The 16,940-nt window shown below is 34.4% G+C and overlaps 1 pseudogene; it reads left to right on the top strand.

Annotated features, from left to right (window-relative positions):
• Positions 1–522: 522 nt before the first annotated feature.
• LOC138149784 (ferritin heavy chain-like) lies at positions 523–14,531 on the top strand (annotated as a pseudogene).
• Positions 14,532–16,940: the final 2,409 nt, after the last annotated feature.

Genomic DNA, 16,940 nt, shown 5'->3' with positions numbered 1-16,940 from the left:
ATTTGTATGCAAACACACGTGTGTGTTTATTAGATATGTTTACGCACACATATATACACAACAATTATTACATATAAGAAATATGGAATTGACAGAAAGTAACTTTAGAGGGAAAGGCACTAGTAAGTGAGAGGACTAGAGAAAGTTTCTTGAAGGGGATGGTACTTGAACTGAGTTCTAAAGGGAAGACAGATTCTGAAGTTTGGAGGTTAGTAGGAAGAATGGAAATACACAGAGACAGGAGATGTATCTTCACGAACAGGGAATAAATAAGTATGGGTAGATGGCAAAGTTCATGGAGGAGAGTAAGATCTTAAAAGACAGGAAAAGCCCAAATTGTGAAGACCTTTAGATACCAACCAGGAAAGATTATATTTGATCCTAGAGGCAATACAGAATGACTGGAGTTTTTTGTATGGGGGAGGGGTCAACATGGAAAAGTGCTGGTAGCTGTATAGAAGACAAATTGAAGTGGAGAGAAACTGAGGCAAAGAGAATTAGAAGCTAATAGAAATAGTTAAGATGAAAGGTAAGGGTGATCTAAAATAGTGTGGTAACTGTGAGTCAAGTGAAGGGAATCTATGTAAGATATTGCAGAAACACAAGTTACAAGATCAGCAATAAAAATCTATGATTTAAAAAACAAATTACTCCATGTCAAACTGTCTACCAACTACATTTTTTGCATACCTATATTATGTAGAATACTGTATGTACTGTGAAGAGAATTTTTCTACCTTTTCTAACTTTTCCATATCCTCTTCTTAGTCAATAAGTATTTTCAGTGCCTGCGATGTGCTATGCATTATGCCAGATATGGGGATACAGGTACAAAGAATGGAACAATCTATACTCTCAAGGAGCTTATATTCTAGTTGATAAGACAACAAATACTTGTGAATGAATGCATGAATGAATGAATGAATGAGCATTTTTTAAATACTTAGAGAGTGGGAAGCACTATGCTAAGTGCTGGGGATACAAATAGAAAGGTAAGATAGTCCCTGTTCTCAAGGAGCACATATTTGCAAAGCAGTTAAATACAAGGTAATTTGGGAGAGAGAACACCAGAAGTTAGGAGAATCAATGTTCATGCATAAGATTGTGCTTGAGCTGCATCTTAAAGGAAGGGAGAAATTCCATGGGGCATAGACAAGGAGGGTGTGCATATATATGTATATACATATAGTCTTACCCATAAGAATGTTCATTCCTCAAGTGGAGTGATTATTTTCACTTTTTTTCTTCTAAGCCCTAGGTCTTAGCATAGTTACTAATATATGGTAAGGACTTAATAAATACCTGTCGATTGATTGATATTATTCATTGCTACTTCAATAACTGGAAATGGATTATGATAAATAATGTAGCATTTTCAAAGTTAGTATGCCCGATATTAGAATGGAGTTAGCATTTTGCTTCATATACTAACAATTTTGTGAAGCTAAGCCTAAATGAGAAGCAGTGTGGTTTCCACATCTGGAAGATCTAGGTTCATCTCAAGCCTCTAACACATATAACTTTGTGGTCCTGAAAAAGTCACTTAAACTTTTAGAGTCCCAGGCACTATAAGACTATAAGTTGTACAGTAGATACCAAAATCTTCACAGGTTAAAAAGAATTTTCAGAATCACTTCCCTATACCAATTAAAATCACTGGTTGAGGGCAAAAAAAAGCTCCAATAGTCATAGTAAATCTGGATTTGTGGAAACTAAACACAAAAGTATGTCTGTGCATTTTTAAAAAGTGTTCTTTGCATAAAATGAATCAACTTAGAGTTGATATTCAGAAAATGCCAACTATGACATTACTAAAAATAAAAATCTTCTTGCATTTCAATTTCCTAGAGGATGAGAATAACCTGTAGGAAAACAGTTCCCTGACATACTGCTGTATTGCTGCATTATACAGAGTACCATATTATTCTCTGGTCAGGACAGATTTGCATCCCATCTTCTTAAGTTTGTGGAAATCTGTCTGTTCATGTTGTAAACAAAGAGTCATAAGTGAATATTGGTAAGAAGAGGAGGGAAATAAGATTGACTCTGAGGCAAAGAAAAACCAAATTAATTACAATACTGTAAATACAGGCACCTTAGTGACAGTCCTTGATACCTAAATTCTGTATTCTTAAAAAATCCTGTCCTGATATTGACAACTTTCCTTCCAATATATAGAAGATATTGTTCACATGAAGTTTAGATCTACCAGTTTAGAAGAAAAGAATAAAATGTGTGAATGTTTATTGCCGCTCCTACTGTCCTATTTTCTTCCCTCCCCCTTGTTTTTTTCTCTTATTCTTTGCTCTTTTTTCCCCCCTTTTGGTTTTGTTTATGCTTGATTTTTGGAAACCAATACTTTATGTGAAGTCTCTTCTCTCAAGCTGGGAAAACTTTGTTCTTCAATATCATTGAAGTTAAGACATACACAAAAACTCCCTAGTGCTATAGACACATCCTGAAGAGCATCCTTTGGATTATTTTGAACTATTCCAAATCTCAGCAGTTCAAAATGCACATGCTGAGCAACTCTCAGCGGAATTGAGAAAGGTCTATAAAGATTATCTTACAGTTATAGTCAGCCTGAGGATTTATTTTTAGTTCCCTTTGGATGGCTTTGAGTCACAGACAGGCTACAATAATAATAGCACAGCAAAACATTCAATTTGAGATAAGATAAAATGGTATATCTGTCAGCCATACCTTCCCAACTAAAAAACACTATGATTCATGAATATGCGCCCCCAGAAACTTGATAAAAGAAACCTTCCAGATTTCTAATTTCCCAATTTGTTGTTTCATACATTCAAGGTGCAGAGTCTAGCCTGTATCCTGTGCTGCCTACATTCTAAATCAAAAGAATTGATATAAAACTAATAGATATTTTTTTCTAATTAAGACTTTCCACTTAGCTCCATGCTTTCAGTGCCCAAATAATAAATACAGATCATGTAGTTTAATCTCTAGTTTGAAAGATTTTCCCTCACCAACCAAAGTATCTATCAGTTTGCTGGAAATTCATTAGAAGCAGAATCTCCCATTTCTCACCCTTCTATATCCACCAACCAGTGATATTTTGGAATTTTCTATGTCTTTTACAAATATAACTTGTCTCCAAGGGAAGGTTCAAAATGGAAGATGATCACCTGTTTGAGGTATGGTAGAGAGGATCCTACTAAATAAGGGCTAGACTATATGACCTTTGATGTCCCATCCTACTCAGATTCTGCAATTTTGCTACCACCATTTTGCCTTTCTTCACAAAATAAAATAAGAAATATGGTTACCTTTTATTTAAAAAAATTATTGGAAAAATCCCTGGAAAATGTCACATTTTTTTGTTTTTTTCTCAACACTGACCTCACTATTCAATCCCATTCTCAAATTCTTTGCTCTCCTCACTGAATTGGGAATCAAATAAGTTGTTCTCACTACATCGATGATGAAAATGAACAGAATTTCTCAAAGATACTGACCACATGACATTCAATTCAACTATTTATATATCTAACATTTTGCTAAGCATTAGAGATGCAAAGATAAAAACAAAACAATCCCTGCTTTCAAGGAGCTTTCTTCTACCTTTCTTTTTCCCTTAAAGTACCTAACATAGTGATACAACACAGCACATGTTTAATAAATATTTGTTGAACAAAATATTTTTATTAATATTATACACTATAAGGCAGCTTAGCCTTAGGGGATTGAAGCCTGGCCTTAGAATTAGAAAGACCTGGGTTCAAGTCCTAACATTCATACACTATGTGCTATTGATGAGTTGCCAGTACATATTGGTGGAAGGAATTTCCATCCCAGAGCTTTACTATAGTATGATGAATTCATAGACCTGAGTCCCTCATCTCTCCAACAAGACTACACAATGCCCATCTTTAGAATCAGAGATATATCTGTAAATAAGAGTAGTATTCACTGCTGAATGATTTTCTTGTTTTATAAAAAGTTCTTGATTTATAGAAATTAAATGCAAATATATGTATATATTCAAAGGTCTTACTATATGTATGTGTGTATATATAATATATAAAATATATATGGGAAGTTCATTATTCATCATGATCAAAAAGGTAATATTTATATTACTTAAAAAAAAACAATTGCTTAGTTCCTAGTGCACTGTAACAAAAGGAAATCTAGATTCTGTTCCTAGCTTTGATATAGATAAAGAGGAAACAGAAAGAAAAAGACATCATACTTTTATATGTAACACTGAACCTACTTTGTATAAATCATGAGCTATCTTCTTAATGGAGAATAAATTATTAGGCAGTGTGAAATACATCAACCTAGCTTATTCTTGTTCATGGCAACAATTCATCAGGAACCATAATAAATAAAAGCATTGTCCTTTACTCTTTGTGTGCAGTGATGATAGTCATAAGAACCAAGTTTTCATGGAATCAAAGAATTTCATAATGGGAAGAGACTTCAGAAATCATCTCACCAAGGAAAAAATACATTGAAGCAAATGCTGAATTTCTACCAAGTTTCTCGTTGTGCTTTATCAGATCTACAATTTAGATTCCCTGGACTGTATGCATTTTTATTTATTTTTGTCCAGGTTTCTAAATGGATAGGTTTGTATAGAAACTTTCTCCACCAATACAAACGAGCAACTAGTGTAAAATTTTGTCAATTGGATAGTTTGCAGGAGGTACTGAGATATCAATGACTTAACTATGTTTACATCCCCAATATATGATTGAAGCGAAACTTGAACACTGACTGGTCTTCCTGATCCCAAGGCTCATTCTCTATACACTATAAAGATATTTCCTATATGCATAGCATAAGTGCATAATAAATTTTTAAAATTCATTTTAGTTAAGAATTTTTCTTGTGGCCATAATTATGAATGATAGTGTGTTCTGTCTTCCAAATTTTTATGATATGAACTTCTATACTTGCTTCATGCATCCATTTAGAATCAACTGTGGTATATGGCTTAAGGTGTTGATCTAAACCTAATTCCTGCCAGACTGCTTTCCGAAATTCCCAGCATTTTTTTTTCTATGTAGGGATTCCTTATGCCAATAGTTACTGTTTGTGGTTTTGTTGGATTAATATACAATGTTCAATTGCTTCTAGGTCTTGGTCAATGGATCAACTTTTATAATTTTGACCAATAACTAATTCTTTTAATGAATAATGTTTCTAGAATTGAGATTTGATACTGCTCTAGGTTCTCTTCCTTCCTACTTTTTTAGTTTCACTATTTCCCTTGGTATTAATAAATAATTTTTTTATGGATAGATCTCATTATTATTTGTGCAGATCTATGGTAATGTGATTGGCATAAGAAATTTGTAGATCAGCTTAAGTAATATCACTATTTTGATCATATCAATATGGTCCAACCATGAATATTTAATATTTTTGTCTTCCTTTATTTTTGTAAAAATTGTTTTGTCATTATATTCAATAAGTTCTAAGGTGTCTTAAAAGATTAATTTTCAAATATGTTTTGCATTCTATAGTTATTTTAAATGGAATTTCTTTTTCTCTTTATCCCTGCATGTTTTGTTGGTAATATTCAACTATGTTTGTTGGGGGGAGGTGGTAATATTCTGACACTTTACTGATTTTTAATAATTTCAAATATTTTTTTCTTCAGCTTTCAAGGGCAACTATGGTAAAATAAATCATATGCAAATGGAAATTTTTTTTTACTTTTCCTATGTATATTCCACAAATGCTTTTTTCTTGTCTTTTCATTAAGGTTTCTTATTTCTTAAGAAATATTCATTAATAGTGATGACAACTGACTGGCTTCTTTACATTATCTTGAACTTATTTGAAAATCCTCTAGCGTTTCTATAATGCAGATGATATGAGCTTAGATTTTTAAAAACTTATATTTTAAAAGAGCTGATTTATTCCAAAAACTTCAGCTGTTTCATTTTTAACAAAAATAAATGTTGTATTTTGTCAAAAAGCATTTTCTGAATCTTTTGGCTCAATCATATGATTTTTATTGTTTTAATTTTTTCAAAATAATATATTTCAGTTTTCCTAATGTTGAATAATTCCCATATTCATGTTATAAATCCAACTATACAACTAAATGTAATCTTTTCAATATGTTGTGGTATATATATATATATATATATATATATATATATATATATATATATACTTACTATACTATGCTAATATTTTGTAAAATAATTTGTATCAATATTATTAGATATTAGGCAAAAGCTTTATTTCTTTACTTTATCTCTCCCTGGTTTAGGTATCAATACCTCAGAAATTAATGGCATGAAAAAATTGCCAAAATGCATTCTTTTTTTAAATAATTTTTATGTCATTAGAATTGATTTTTCTTTAAGTTCTGTACTGTATAAATCTAGGTGGGGATGAGTTTTTATTTTATCCCCTTTGGGGAGTATATTTCTAGTTACTTAAATTTTCTAATTCTAAAATCAGAATATTTGTTGTCCCTATAATATTTCCATTAACCTTGATATTTTATATTTTTGTAAATATATGATGTAATTCATTTTTGGCATGTGATTGGGTAAATTTCTATTTTTTCTCTATATGTCATAATTTTACCTTTTTATATTAAACACTAATCTGATTATTTGGTTTTGTCCCCTTTTAAAAAACAAATTAGCTAACATTTTGCTATTTTATTCGTTTTTAAATAAATTATATTTTAACTTATTAATTGAATTTGTTTTGTTTTCAATTTTATATACTCTTTTATTTTCAAATTTTATATTTATTTTTATTTCTAGGGGGGTTTATTTGTTGCTTTTGAGGTTTATTTTTAGGAGAAGGGAAAGGGAGAATATTTTTTAAATTCCTTCCATGTGACAGGCACTATGCTAAGTCCTTTACAAATATCTTATTTGGTCATTTTTGTTGCATCCTTAATTCATCGATCTATTGGCTTGTTTCTTTTGTAGCTGAATATCTTTAGAGACATAAATTTTCCCATAAACACTAATCTGACTTCATCTCAAAAGATTTAGTATGTTCTTGCATTGGTACAATTCTATTTGATAATTTTTATTATTTAAATTATATCTTATTTAACTCACACATTTTTAGTATTATATAATTTAGTCTTAATTTAAGTTGTAATCATTCTTCAAAATATTCTTGTTTATTAGAATTTTTATTCTGTTGTGGTCAATAATGAATGTGCTTGGGGTGGCTAGGTGGTGCAGTGAATAGAGGACTGGCCCTGGAGTCAGGAGACCTGAGTTCAAATGTGGCCTGAGACACTTAACACAAAAACTAGCCATGTGACCTTGCGCAAGTCACTTAACCCCAATTGCCCTCCAAAAAGAATGTGCTTAACATTTTTCTTTGGTTTTCTACATTTATTCAGGGGTTTTTGCTCTCAAATATGATCATTTTAAACTTGCCATGTATAACTGAAAAGCGTATGTATTCTTTCAAATTCACATTCAATTATAGCTAAGGATCTATCATAATCAACTTTGATTTTTATTAAATTAACTAGCTACTTTTATAAGCATTTATTATCATGACCTCCAAACTGTTTGCTCCAACTGAATTTTTTAAAACTCACAACAAATGAGCATGATCCAGCAAAATAAATTTCTGAATTATTTATGTCTAAAAACTTTAGTTTCACTTTTTCGTTTAATGTCTATCACCTCTCTGGTAGGAGGTGGATAGTGGGATTTATCTTCTTTTCTCTAGACTTGTGAATTATCATTGCATTAAACAAAGTTCTAAACTCTTTCAGGGGCAGCAAGGTGGTGCAATGGATAGAGTGCCAGGCCTTGAGTTGGGAAGACCCAAGTTCAAAACCAGCCTCCAACATGTACTAACTGTGTGACCCTGAGCAAATCACTTAACCCTGTTTGCCTCAGTTTCCTCATCTGTAAAATGATCTGGAGAAGGAAATGGCAAACCACTCCAATAATTTTGCCAAGAAAACCTCAAATGGGGTCACAGAGACTTGGACACGACTTAAGTGACACAAAAAAACTCAAAGTGTTTTTTTCCCCTCTCTACAATGTTTTATTGAATAAATTATCCTCTTAGTTCTGTTCATGTCTCTATATTAACAGAGTTGTTCTCAATTCCCTGTGAAACTATTTCATCATTTCTAATGTACAATTATGTTAAATTACATTCACATACCACAGTTGGTTTAGCCATTCCCCAACAGATAGGTACCCTCTTAGTTTCCAGTTTGGAATGGTTATGAAAAGAGCTGCTACAATTTTTTTTTTGCACAAATGGGCCTTTTTCCTCTTTCTTTGGTCTTTTTGAAGGTATAGTTCTAAATACATCTTGTTTTGCCAAATGACTTGGTAACTTTTGGGACATAATTCCAAACTGATTTCCAGAACAGTGCGACTACTTCATGGCACAACAGAGAACAAGGAACCTGTTTTTCTGCAGCCCCTCCAAAAACTGTCATTTTCTCATTTGTCTTTAGCAATCTGATAGATGTGAGATCTAAAACTCAGAGTACCCTTAATTTGCATATCTCTAATTGTTAGTGCTTTGGATTATATAACATTCTTCAAATATTTTTTGATTGTTTGAATTTCTTCCTTTAAAATTGCCTTTTTGTATCCTTTGACCATTTATTGGAGAATTCTCCCCACTTTATACATTTAAATTAGTTAATTACATATTTTAGATAGAAAATTTTTATTACAACAAATTATTGCCGATATTTTCCAGTTAAATGTCTCCTTTATAATATTAATTACATTAGATTTGTTTGTGCCAATTTTTTCAATTTTATAAAACCAAGATTGTCTTATTGTCTGTAATCCTCTCTATTACTTGTGTGGTCATGAGCTCTTTACTTATACTAACTGTTAACCTACAAATTTTGGTTAAAGGAGACAGACAAACTAGGTGATATACAGTTATTTCATTTATTCCCTTAAAGTTAGCTGATATGTGTACGGAGTCAGAGTCTAAGTTCTGACTGACTAATATAAGAGTTAACAAAGATTTTATATGTTTTTGCACAATCCAAAGATGTTTGTGTCCCTTAGATTTATGATGTCCATGTGAATACAGGATAAATGATAAGACAGTGGAGATCTACATTCTCAGGATGCCTCTGTCTTCCCTATCTGGAATGTAATCCCAAGAGAATTTCTGAATTTGTAAGTATCCTGTCACAAAGGGGGGAGAAATACTTATTCCTGATCTTATCTGGTCTTTCAAGTTGTGGATATGGGAAAAGGCATTTTAAAGCAAAGCAATCTGTTTGATTAATTCAGACTTTGGATAAATTTGAAATTTAATTATCAATACTTATGAAAGGCAATTTTTTCCTTAAGCTTCTAATTTACTTATGTTAACATCTTTTATGTCTATCATGCATCCATTTGGAATTTATTTTGTTATATGGCATGAGATTTTTATCTATGCCCAATTTATGCCAAACTACTTTCCAATTTTTCTAGCATCTTTTAGTCAAATAGTGAGTGCTTACCAAAGTAACTCAGAAACATCTCCAAAATTTTATTCAGACCTAAAACTTTTTTGTTCATATTTTACTTAGATTTGTCAAAGTCATAAAAGGACACATGAAGGCTCCTGATGCTTATTATTTTGTTTTCTATTTCTCCTTGTAGCTCAATTAGCTATTCTTTTAAATTTTTAATTTAGTTTAAAATACAAAATATGCCATTAAAAGCTCATATATTCATTATTAATATTTATCTATACTATCTTTAGATAGTTTTCCTCCTTATCTATTTTCTCCATGTCTATTTTTTTTACTGTTATTTACTCTATAATCATAATTGCCTCTGCTTTTTTTAGATTTAAAGGAGCCAAAATAAATTCAACTCTTACCCTGATCTTAACTCTGGGTGAATCTTTATTTTTGAAACTTTATTTTTGCAAGTAACAGATTGTTAGATTCAGCTTATTAGTCAATTCCTCCAACCTCTCTTATTTTATTAGTTAAATTAGTGAAATACATCATTCACATTCACAATTATCATAATTATGATAATTATTTTTTCTGTATATCTTTAGTGTTCTCTTTGCCTCCCACTCCCTCCCTTTACATGGAAAAATAATGCAATTAAATGAAGGAATTGGGATTAATACTATTATAATTTGAATGCTCATGTCCTATTCCTTTGTCTTTCTCTTTGCTTAGCCCAGACCTGTGTTTTTATATTACCCTTTCTCTTTTAATTCTCCCATTATATTCCATTTTTCACTGTTGAAGTTTGTTTTACATCTATTTCCTCCCCAATTCTACCTTTTCTTTTAAAAATCCTTTTCTCTCACTCTGTCCCCCACATGTTCCCATATATTAATGTGTTTCTATACTATTTTGTGTATGTGGGTTTTTATGTTAAACCTTACTTCTCGTTCAGATAAAAGGGAACTCATGATAACACTATATTTTAAGATATGTAGCTTTCAGGGATCTTATGTATGGGTTAGTGGTCCCTTAGGCTATGAGTAGGGTATCATTGTCCTAGAAAACCAGAATGAAGTTGTTTGACCTGAGCCAAGCTTCTCCAAAGATCTAGGCCTGGAGCTGTAAACATCTTGTAAGAAACTGCCCAAGGAAATCAACAGTCAGTGCAATTGATGGGGAAAACATCAAAAGACAGAGAGATGCTTCAGACTATTATATTGTGTAAGGTTTACTTCTAGACTCTTGAAGCAGAACTGAGTAGAGTTGTGAAAGAAGGCAAAGCCTGATTCTAGGTTGCCTCTTACAATGCAGTGATTTCTATGCCCTAGCAGAGGCAGGTTCTAGACCAAGTATAATATCGTTCCATTTGGGAGCTGATATAGGAGATAGGAACTGAGCCTGGTAACCCCATCTAAAACTGCAAGAAGGAAACAGATCTTGTCCCTAGAAAAGGATCATAATTCAAGAAGTGAAAATATAGATATGATTACATGCCACCCCCCACACACACACACCTCCAATAACCAAATAAGATGGAATAAGGAATTCCTGGGACAGTGATAAGCATCTCATAGCATAAGGGACCACTAACTTACACATAAGGGTCCCTGAGGGGTACATATCTTAAAATATAGTGTTGTCTATATTTAATTTTAGTTTTATTTATTATGTTAAATATCCCCAATTGTTTATTCTGGCTCACATCATGTATGGGAATCCTGGGGGCTGCATCCATAGGACACATGCTTGACATCTCTGTCCTAGAATATTCAATTGTTGGTCATGACACTATTTCCTATGACCCTGTGCAACTCACCTACCCAGAGGGGCACTGTATCAGACTTCAACTACAGAATGGATCAGCCTCTCCAAAGTTGGTGTTGGATGGAAGTTAATATTCTGTAGCATTTCTACAACTTGAACATACTGATACTGCTCTGGTTTCCTTGTATCACTTCCTATTGAAAACTTTGAACTTCAGAGCTGCCCTTTCTCCTTGTGTCCTCCAAATTGATGGAAGAATTTGGTGTTCTCATTGTTTTTAAATTCCATTTGGAACTTTTATTCATTGTTTATAAGTGTTCCTTGGGGGAGCTGGTTGTGCTTACAACCTTTTACATTACCAACTTTACCAAAAGGCCTGTCTACATGATTTTTTCATAGTATTGTTACAGTATTGCTGCTGTGAATAAGTCTTTTCTTGGTTTATAGGAGTCATTTACAGAACATAAAAATAAAAGATATTGCAGGGGTTAAAGAGCCTAAAAATTGATCAAACTTTCAACATTAATGCTGTACTTTTGGAAGAGAGACTAGAGAAAATAAAGGAAGCAAATGATTACTGGTGGTCACACTGTTATGGAAGATAAAGCTATGTTAAGTAAGAAAACCTATTCACGCATGAAGAAAAAAGGATTGGAAAATGTCACTTCTAATACTTCTATCACAATAATGAGAAAGCATCAAGGTCTTACTCTTTCCAAGGGGACAGATGATACATTCTTGTCTTTCCCTAATTTCTTATTCCTCCAGTTAAAAATGAACTTTCCCTTCCTCGGATATAGAATAGCACTTTGTATCTTTCTTGTGAATTTATTATTTCCTCGTTTTCATTATGGCATCTATAGACCTGGAAGTAAGGTAGGAAAAGTAAAAACTTGCCAGAGGTAATAACATTTAGAGGGGCATGAAATCTTCCCCCATCTAGTGTTCAAAGAGAATTTCGTTCCTGGAATTAGAGGCAAAAGCACCGAAAGCACTTATCCACATTTTCCAAAATCATTTCTCTACTGTGGTCAGGGTTTTCATGTGCTTCTCCCTTTCTTCTTTTGCTCTAAAACTATTTTTCTTCATTTTTTTCTGTTCTATCAGCACATTTTGGAAAATGTTATGCATAAATCAAAGTCTCAGGAAAGTTATAAGTTACGATAGAAATTCTGCACCAAAATTTAGAGCATAGTTTCACTTTATCAGCTAGACCCTGAGAGAGGAGCCTTCTAATGTGTGAAAACAATCAGTTAAGCACCTCTTGCCTTGCCTCCAAGTAAGTCCTCTGAGTAAAGCACAGATTCCTGCTTCAAAAAAGAATCCTTCCAGTCACCTGCAGGGGCTGAATACTAAGGAACCCATTTTTCTAGCTACAAAGCCGTCTTTCTATATCTAGGCAGCTATCCCTACTCACTGGCCAGCCTAGACTCTGCCTAATAGCCCAGTCCCTCTCCAAGACCAGTGGTCAGCTACCCTATCACTTGTACTGGTTACTTGTTCTCATTATAGCATAAAGTCCATGGAAAAATCTGGAATTCTACATCCTTATTCTTTCCCTTTCTCTGTATTTTATCAGATTTATGGTTTAGGTTTCTTGTGATAAATGGTAGAGAAGGGAGGGGGTAAAGGAAATGAAGTTCATTGAGTGTTATTGGGGAAGGGGATAAGTGTTTCATCTATGATGTACCAAGCACTATGCTAAGTATTTTTACAAATAGTATCTCATTTGATCCTCACTACACCTGGGAGATAGGTACTATTTTTATCCCCATTTTATGGCTGAGGAAAATGAGGCAAACAGAGCTTAAGTGACTTGCCCAGAGTCACACAACTATAGTACCTCAAACTAGATTTGACTCCATGCCCAGAACTTAATCCATTGTGCCACTGGCTGCCTCAGGTGGTGGGATGAAGGTCTTCGGGCTAGATTCCCTGATTAAATGAGCTGGCTTTCCTTGACCATGACTACATTCAGCTCCACAAGCTGTGATACAATGAATGTGAAGGCTAATGAGCCCAGCAGGGAGGGCCCTGAAGATTTTAAATTTTCCAGGTGAATTCCTCTTTAACCTGGCCTCTTAGCTAGCCTCAACTTTGTCCTCCAGGTTTTTCCTCTGCCGCCTCTCTTTGTCCCAGACACCAGACTTCCTAGTAATTCTTCTGAATATCTGCGTTTGTGGTATAGCCTTTTTACTTAATTACAACTTCTATGAAGTCAGGATGTTATTGAGATTTGTTTCTTCCCATTATCTAATACATTGTTCTGTACCTAGTAGCAAATAAATGAATATTTTTTAATTGAATTGTCATCCTTACTCATTACAGATATAACTATGACTATTTAACTTGGTGTGGAATACAAGGCATGGTCACACATAGATGTATATCATTCTCCAGTTCATGTATATTAGTCTTTTTCTCTCAAAGGAACTGTCTGAGAAATCACGTGTCACATCTCATAATTCTGTACACCTCGTGGAAAGAGCTCACGAGTGAACAAATTTACGTATTGATTAATTGATGGCTGTACATTTAATTATCAAGGGTTTACCTAGAAAAATATATACCAACTTTTTTTTTTAGTGTATTGCAGTGCATATACATTTTCTAGAGCTAAGAGTAAAAACCCAGCAATTATGTTCTGCAATCCCAGCTACTATCATAGACAGTAAGCTTGGCTTGGCCCTGCCACCTATCTCGAATAATACTGCTTTCCTCTCCACTTTCACCTCCACTAACCAAAACTTCCATCCTACCGTTCGAGCAGCAGCGTCCGGCTCAGCCCCTGCTGCCTCCTCAGCTGCCATACTGACCATCTCGTCCTCTTCTCAGGTGCGGCAGAACTACCACCAGAATGGGGAGGCCGCCAACAAGCGGCAGATCAACTTGGAGCTCTTCGCCTCCTACGTTTACCTGTCCATGTCCTACTATTTGGACCAGGGCGACATGGCTCTGAAGAACTTCGCCAAGTATTTCCCTCACCAGGCTCACGAGGAGCGAGAGCACTCCAAGAAGCTGCTGAACCAGCGAGGTTGCGCCATCATCCTGCAGGAGATCAAGAAACAGGACCACGATGACTGGGAGAGCTGGCCGAACTCCCAGGAGTGTGCTCTGGACTTCGGAAAAAATGTCGATTAGTCCTTACTGGAATTGCACAAGCTGGCAACTGACAAGAATGACCCCCACTTACGTGATTCCATCGAAACCCACTACCTGGACCAACAGGTTAAGTTCATCAAACAGCTGGATGATCACGTAACCAACCTGCTAAGATGGGGGCCCTGATTCTGGCATGGTGGAATATCTTTTTGACTAGCATACTCTTGGAGAAGGTGACACTGAGAGCTAAGCCTCACCTGGCTTCCCCCACACCTGGGAATTGTGTGCACCACTCCTACTGTCTATCAGCGCATGCATATTTTGGTTATCTGACCTTTTCATAATCTGTACTAAAAATCTACCACCATTTACATCCCCATAAAGTGACTTGGTGCCAATGAAAAAAAATAATGTCACTCCACTTATTCATGACACACATAGTTCTCTCTTTGATGCCACAGCACCCCATGTTAGTCATAATATAGGGCCACTTGGACTAATTGTTCTCCAACAGAGGGAACATAAACCTTGGTAAACTCATTCTTATTGTCTAAAACAACAGATGCTGTGAAATATCTATTTCTACTTCAAAAAAATGTAGGAGTGCAATAGCTTATAATTAGCTTGACGCAATAAAAGTATAAAATGTATAATCAAAATTTAAATGATATGCTCAGACTTTCATTAAATCATGCATTTAAATGAAAATAAAAATAAAAATCTTTTTTAATCTGCAATTTTCTTGCCAAATATGCATTTGAAACATAGGCATTCTAGATAGAAATGACCTATTAGGTCATTGAGCTCATCCTTCTTGTCAGTGATGAATTATTTACTACAAAATACTCCCTGGACCATTATTGTGAATATTATTATTATTTGAATAGAAAATAAAGTGAAATGTAACTAATAACCATATCCTCTGAGCATCTTTAGAAATATTCTGCTCCCTCCCAGTCACCAGACTGAGGCCAAGTAAATTTTAACACTTATACTACTATTCTTCTGAAGAAAAAAAAATCTGTCAGCAGCTTCAGCCACAACAGAGAGAGAAGGGGAAAAAATCATCCATTTCTCTCAAAAGAATCTTTTCTATCTCTCTTACTACAACGATGGCTGAAATGGGAAACTTAGTCAATCAACCAAGCAATTTGTATGGATGTAACACTTGACTATGTGCCAGGCATTGTACTAAACATTGGGCATACAAAAAAAGGCAAAAACAACCCCCACCTTTAAGAAGCTTATTTTCTAATAAGGGAGAGAAAAATTAAATAAGATATAGACAAACAGGTGAAAGATACACTTAAGAGGGGAAGACTATAACATCTGAAGGGATTGGAAATGCTTCTCAAGAAGGTGATGATTAAAGATTTGTTGTTTGGTTTGATTTTTAGAAGGAAGTGTTGAATAACAGCCTACAACACCATTATAATTGTTTTGCACGTTGGCAGGGATCCTACAAGCATAGCATGAAAGGGGAGGCACTTTTATGGTTAGCGTGTGTTACATGTGTTTGTTTGGAGTAAGGGTGGTTGAAAAGAGTTTGAATACCCAACAGCGCATCCATCTGATGGCTCAAATGCCCAGTGATATGCTTGAAAGTTACATGTGATGGGAAAATAAGAAGGGTGAATGTAAGGGCTAAGAGTCATCATCATTGTCATCTCTTGTAGAGGTATTATGATGTTTACAAAAGGATAGGGCTTGTGGGGCATGCCAAGCTTAAGTATGTATTACATACCTACGGATGTTTTTAAACAATAATGAAATCTTTTAGCTGATCATCTAGTACAATTTATCTGAATTATGGGAGAGTGATATCTCTTCCAGTGATATCTCTTTCTGGTTCAGAAGATTTCCTATAGGACTGAAAGTGTCTTGGGAGTATTGAGAAGGGGTTAGGGTAAATGGGATCTATGACAAAAAATTATAAACTTTTACAAATAGATGTTTGTCTCTTCTATCCTGATTCCCTCCTTCTCATTAACTATTGGTCCCCATTTCCCATTAACTACAGGCCCACTTATGCTGACTAACCATGCTAACTGAGAAACAGGAGAGGGAACACTGGATATGATGACAGCAACTATGTTAATTAAATTGGAATAGAGAGGGCATGAAGGGAAAAATAGTACTAATAGGTAGATGGGACCCATATTGAAGAGAGTTTTAAATGCCAAGCTGAGGAATTCATATTTTACATTAGAAGAGGAATCTATTTAAGATTTTCGAGTGAGTCAGTGACATAGTCAGATCTTGTTGTAGGAATGTTCATTTGGCAGGTATGTAAAAGATGAAAATGATAAGGTATCAGATTAAAGAGAGGAAGATCACTTAAGAAATGATTGAAAAGTTCAGGAGATAGGTGATAAGCATTTCAATAGAGGCTGTATGAGCAGAGGGGAGGCAATAGATGCTAGGAGTGTTGAGGAGTTAGAATCTATAGCTCTGGGGCAGCTAGGTGGCACAGTGAATAGAGCACTGGCCCTAGAGTCAGGAGGACCTGAATTCAAATCTAGCCTCAGACACTTAACACTTATTAGCCGTGTGACCTAGGGCAAGTCACTTAACTCCAATTGCCCTGCCTTTCCCCTCCAAAAATTAAAGAAAAAATAATCTATAGCTCCAAAATGTAATCACTAATGACAAATGTTTG

Source organism: Petaurus breviceps, unplaced genomic scaffold, assembly GCF_028583685.1.
Source record: "Petaurus breviceps papuanus isolate PSGF00001 unplaced genomic scaffold, PetGlider_PUasm1.0 90849, whole genome shotgun sequence".
NCBI lineage: Eukaryota > Metazoa > Chordata > Mammalia > Diprotodontia > Petauridae > Petaurus > Petaurus breviceps.
Note: the sequence above shows the minus strand (reverse complement) of the source record. Positions and strands in the feature narration are given on the sequence as shown.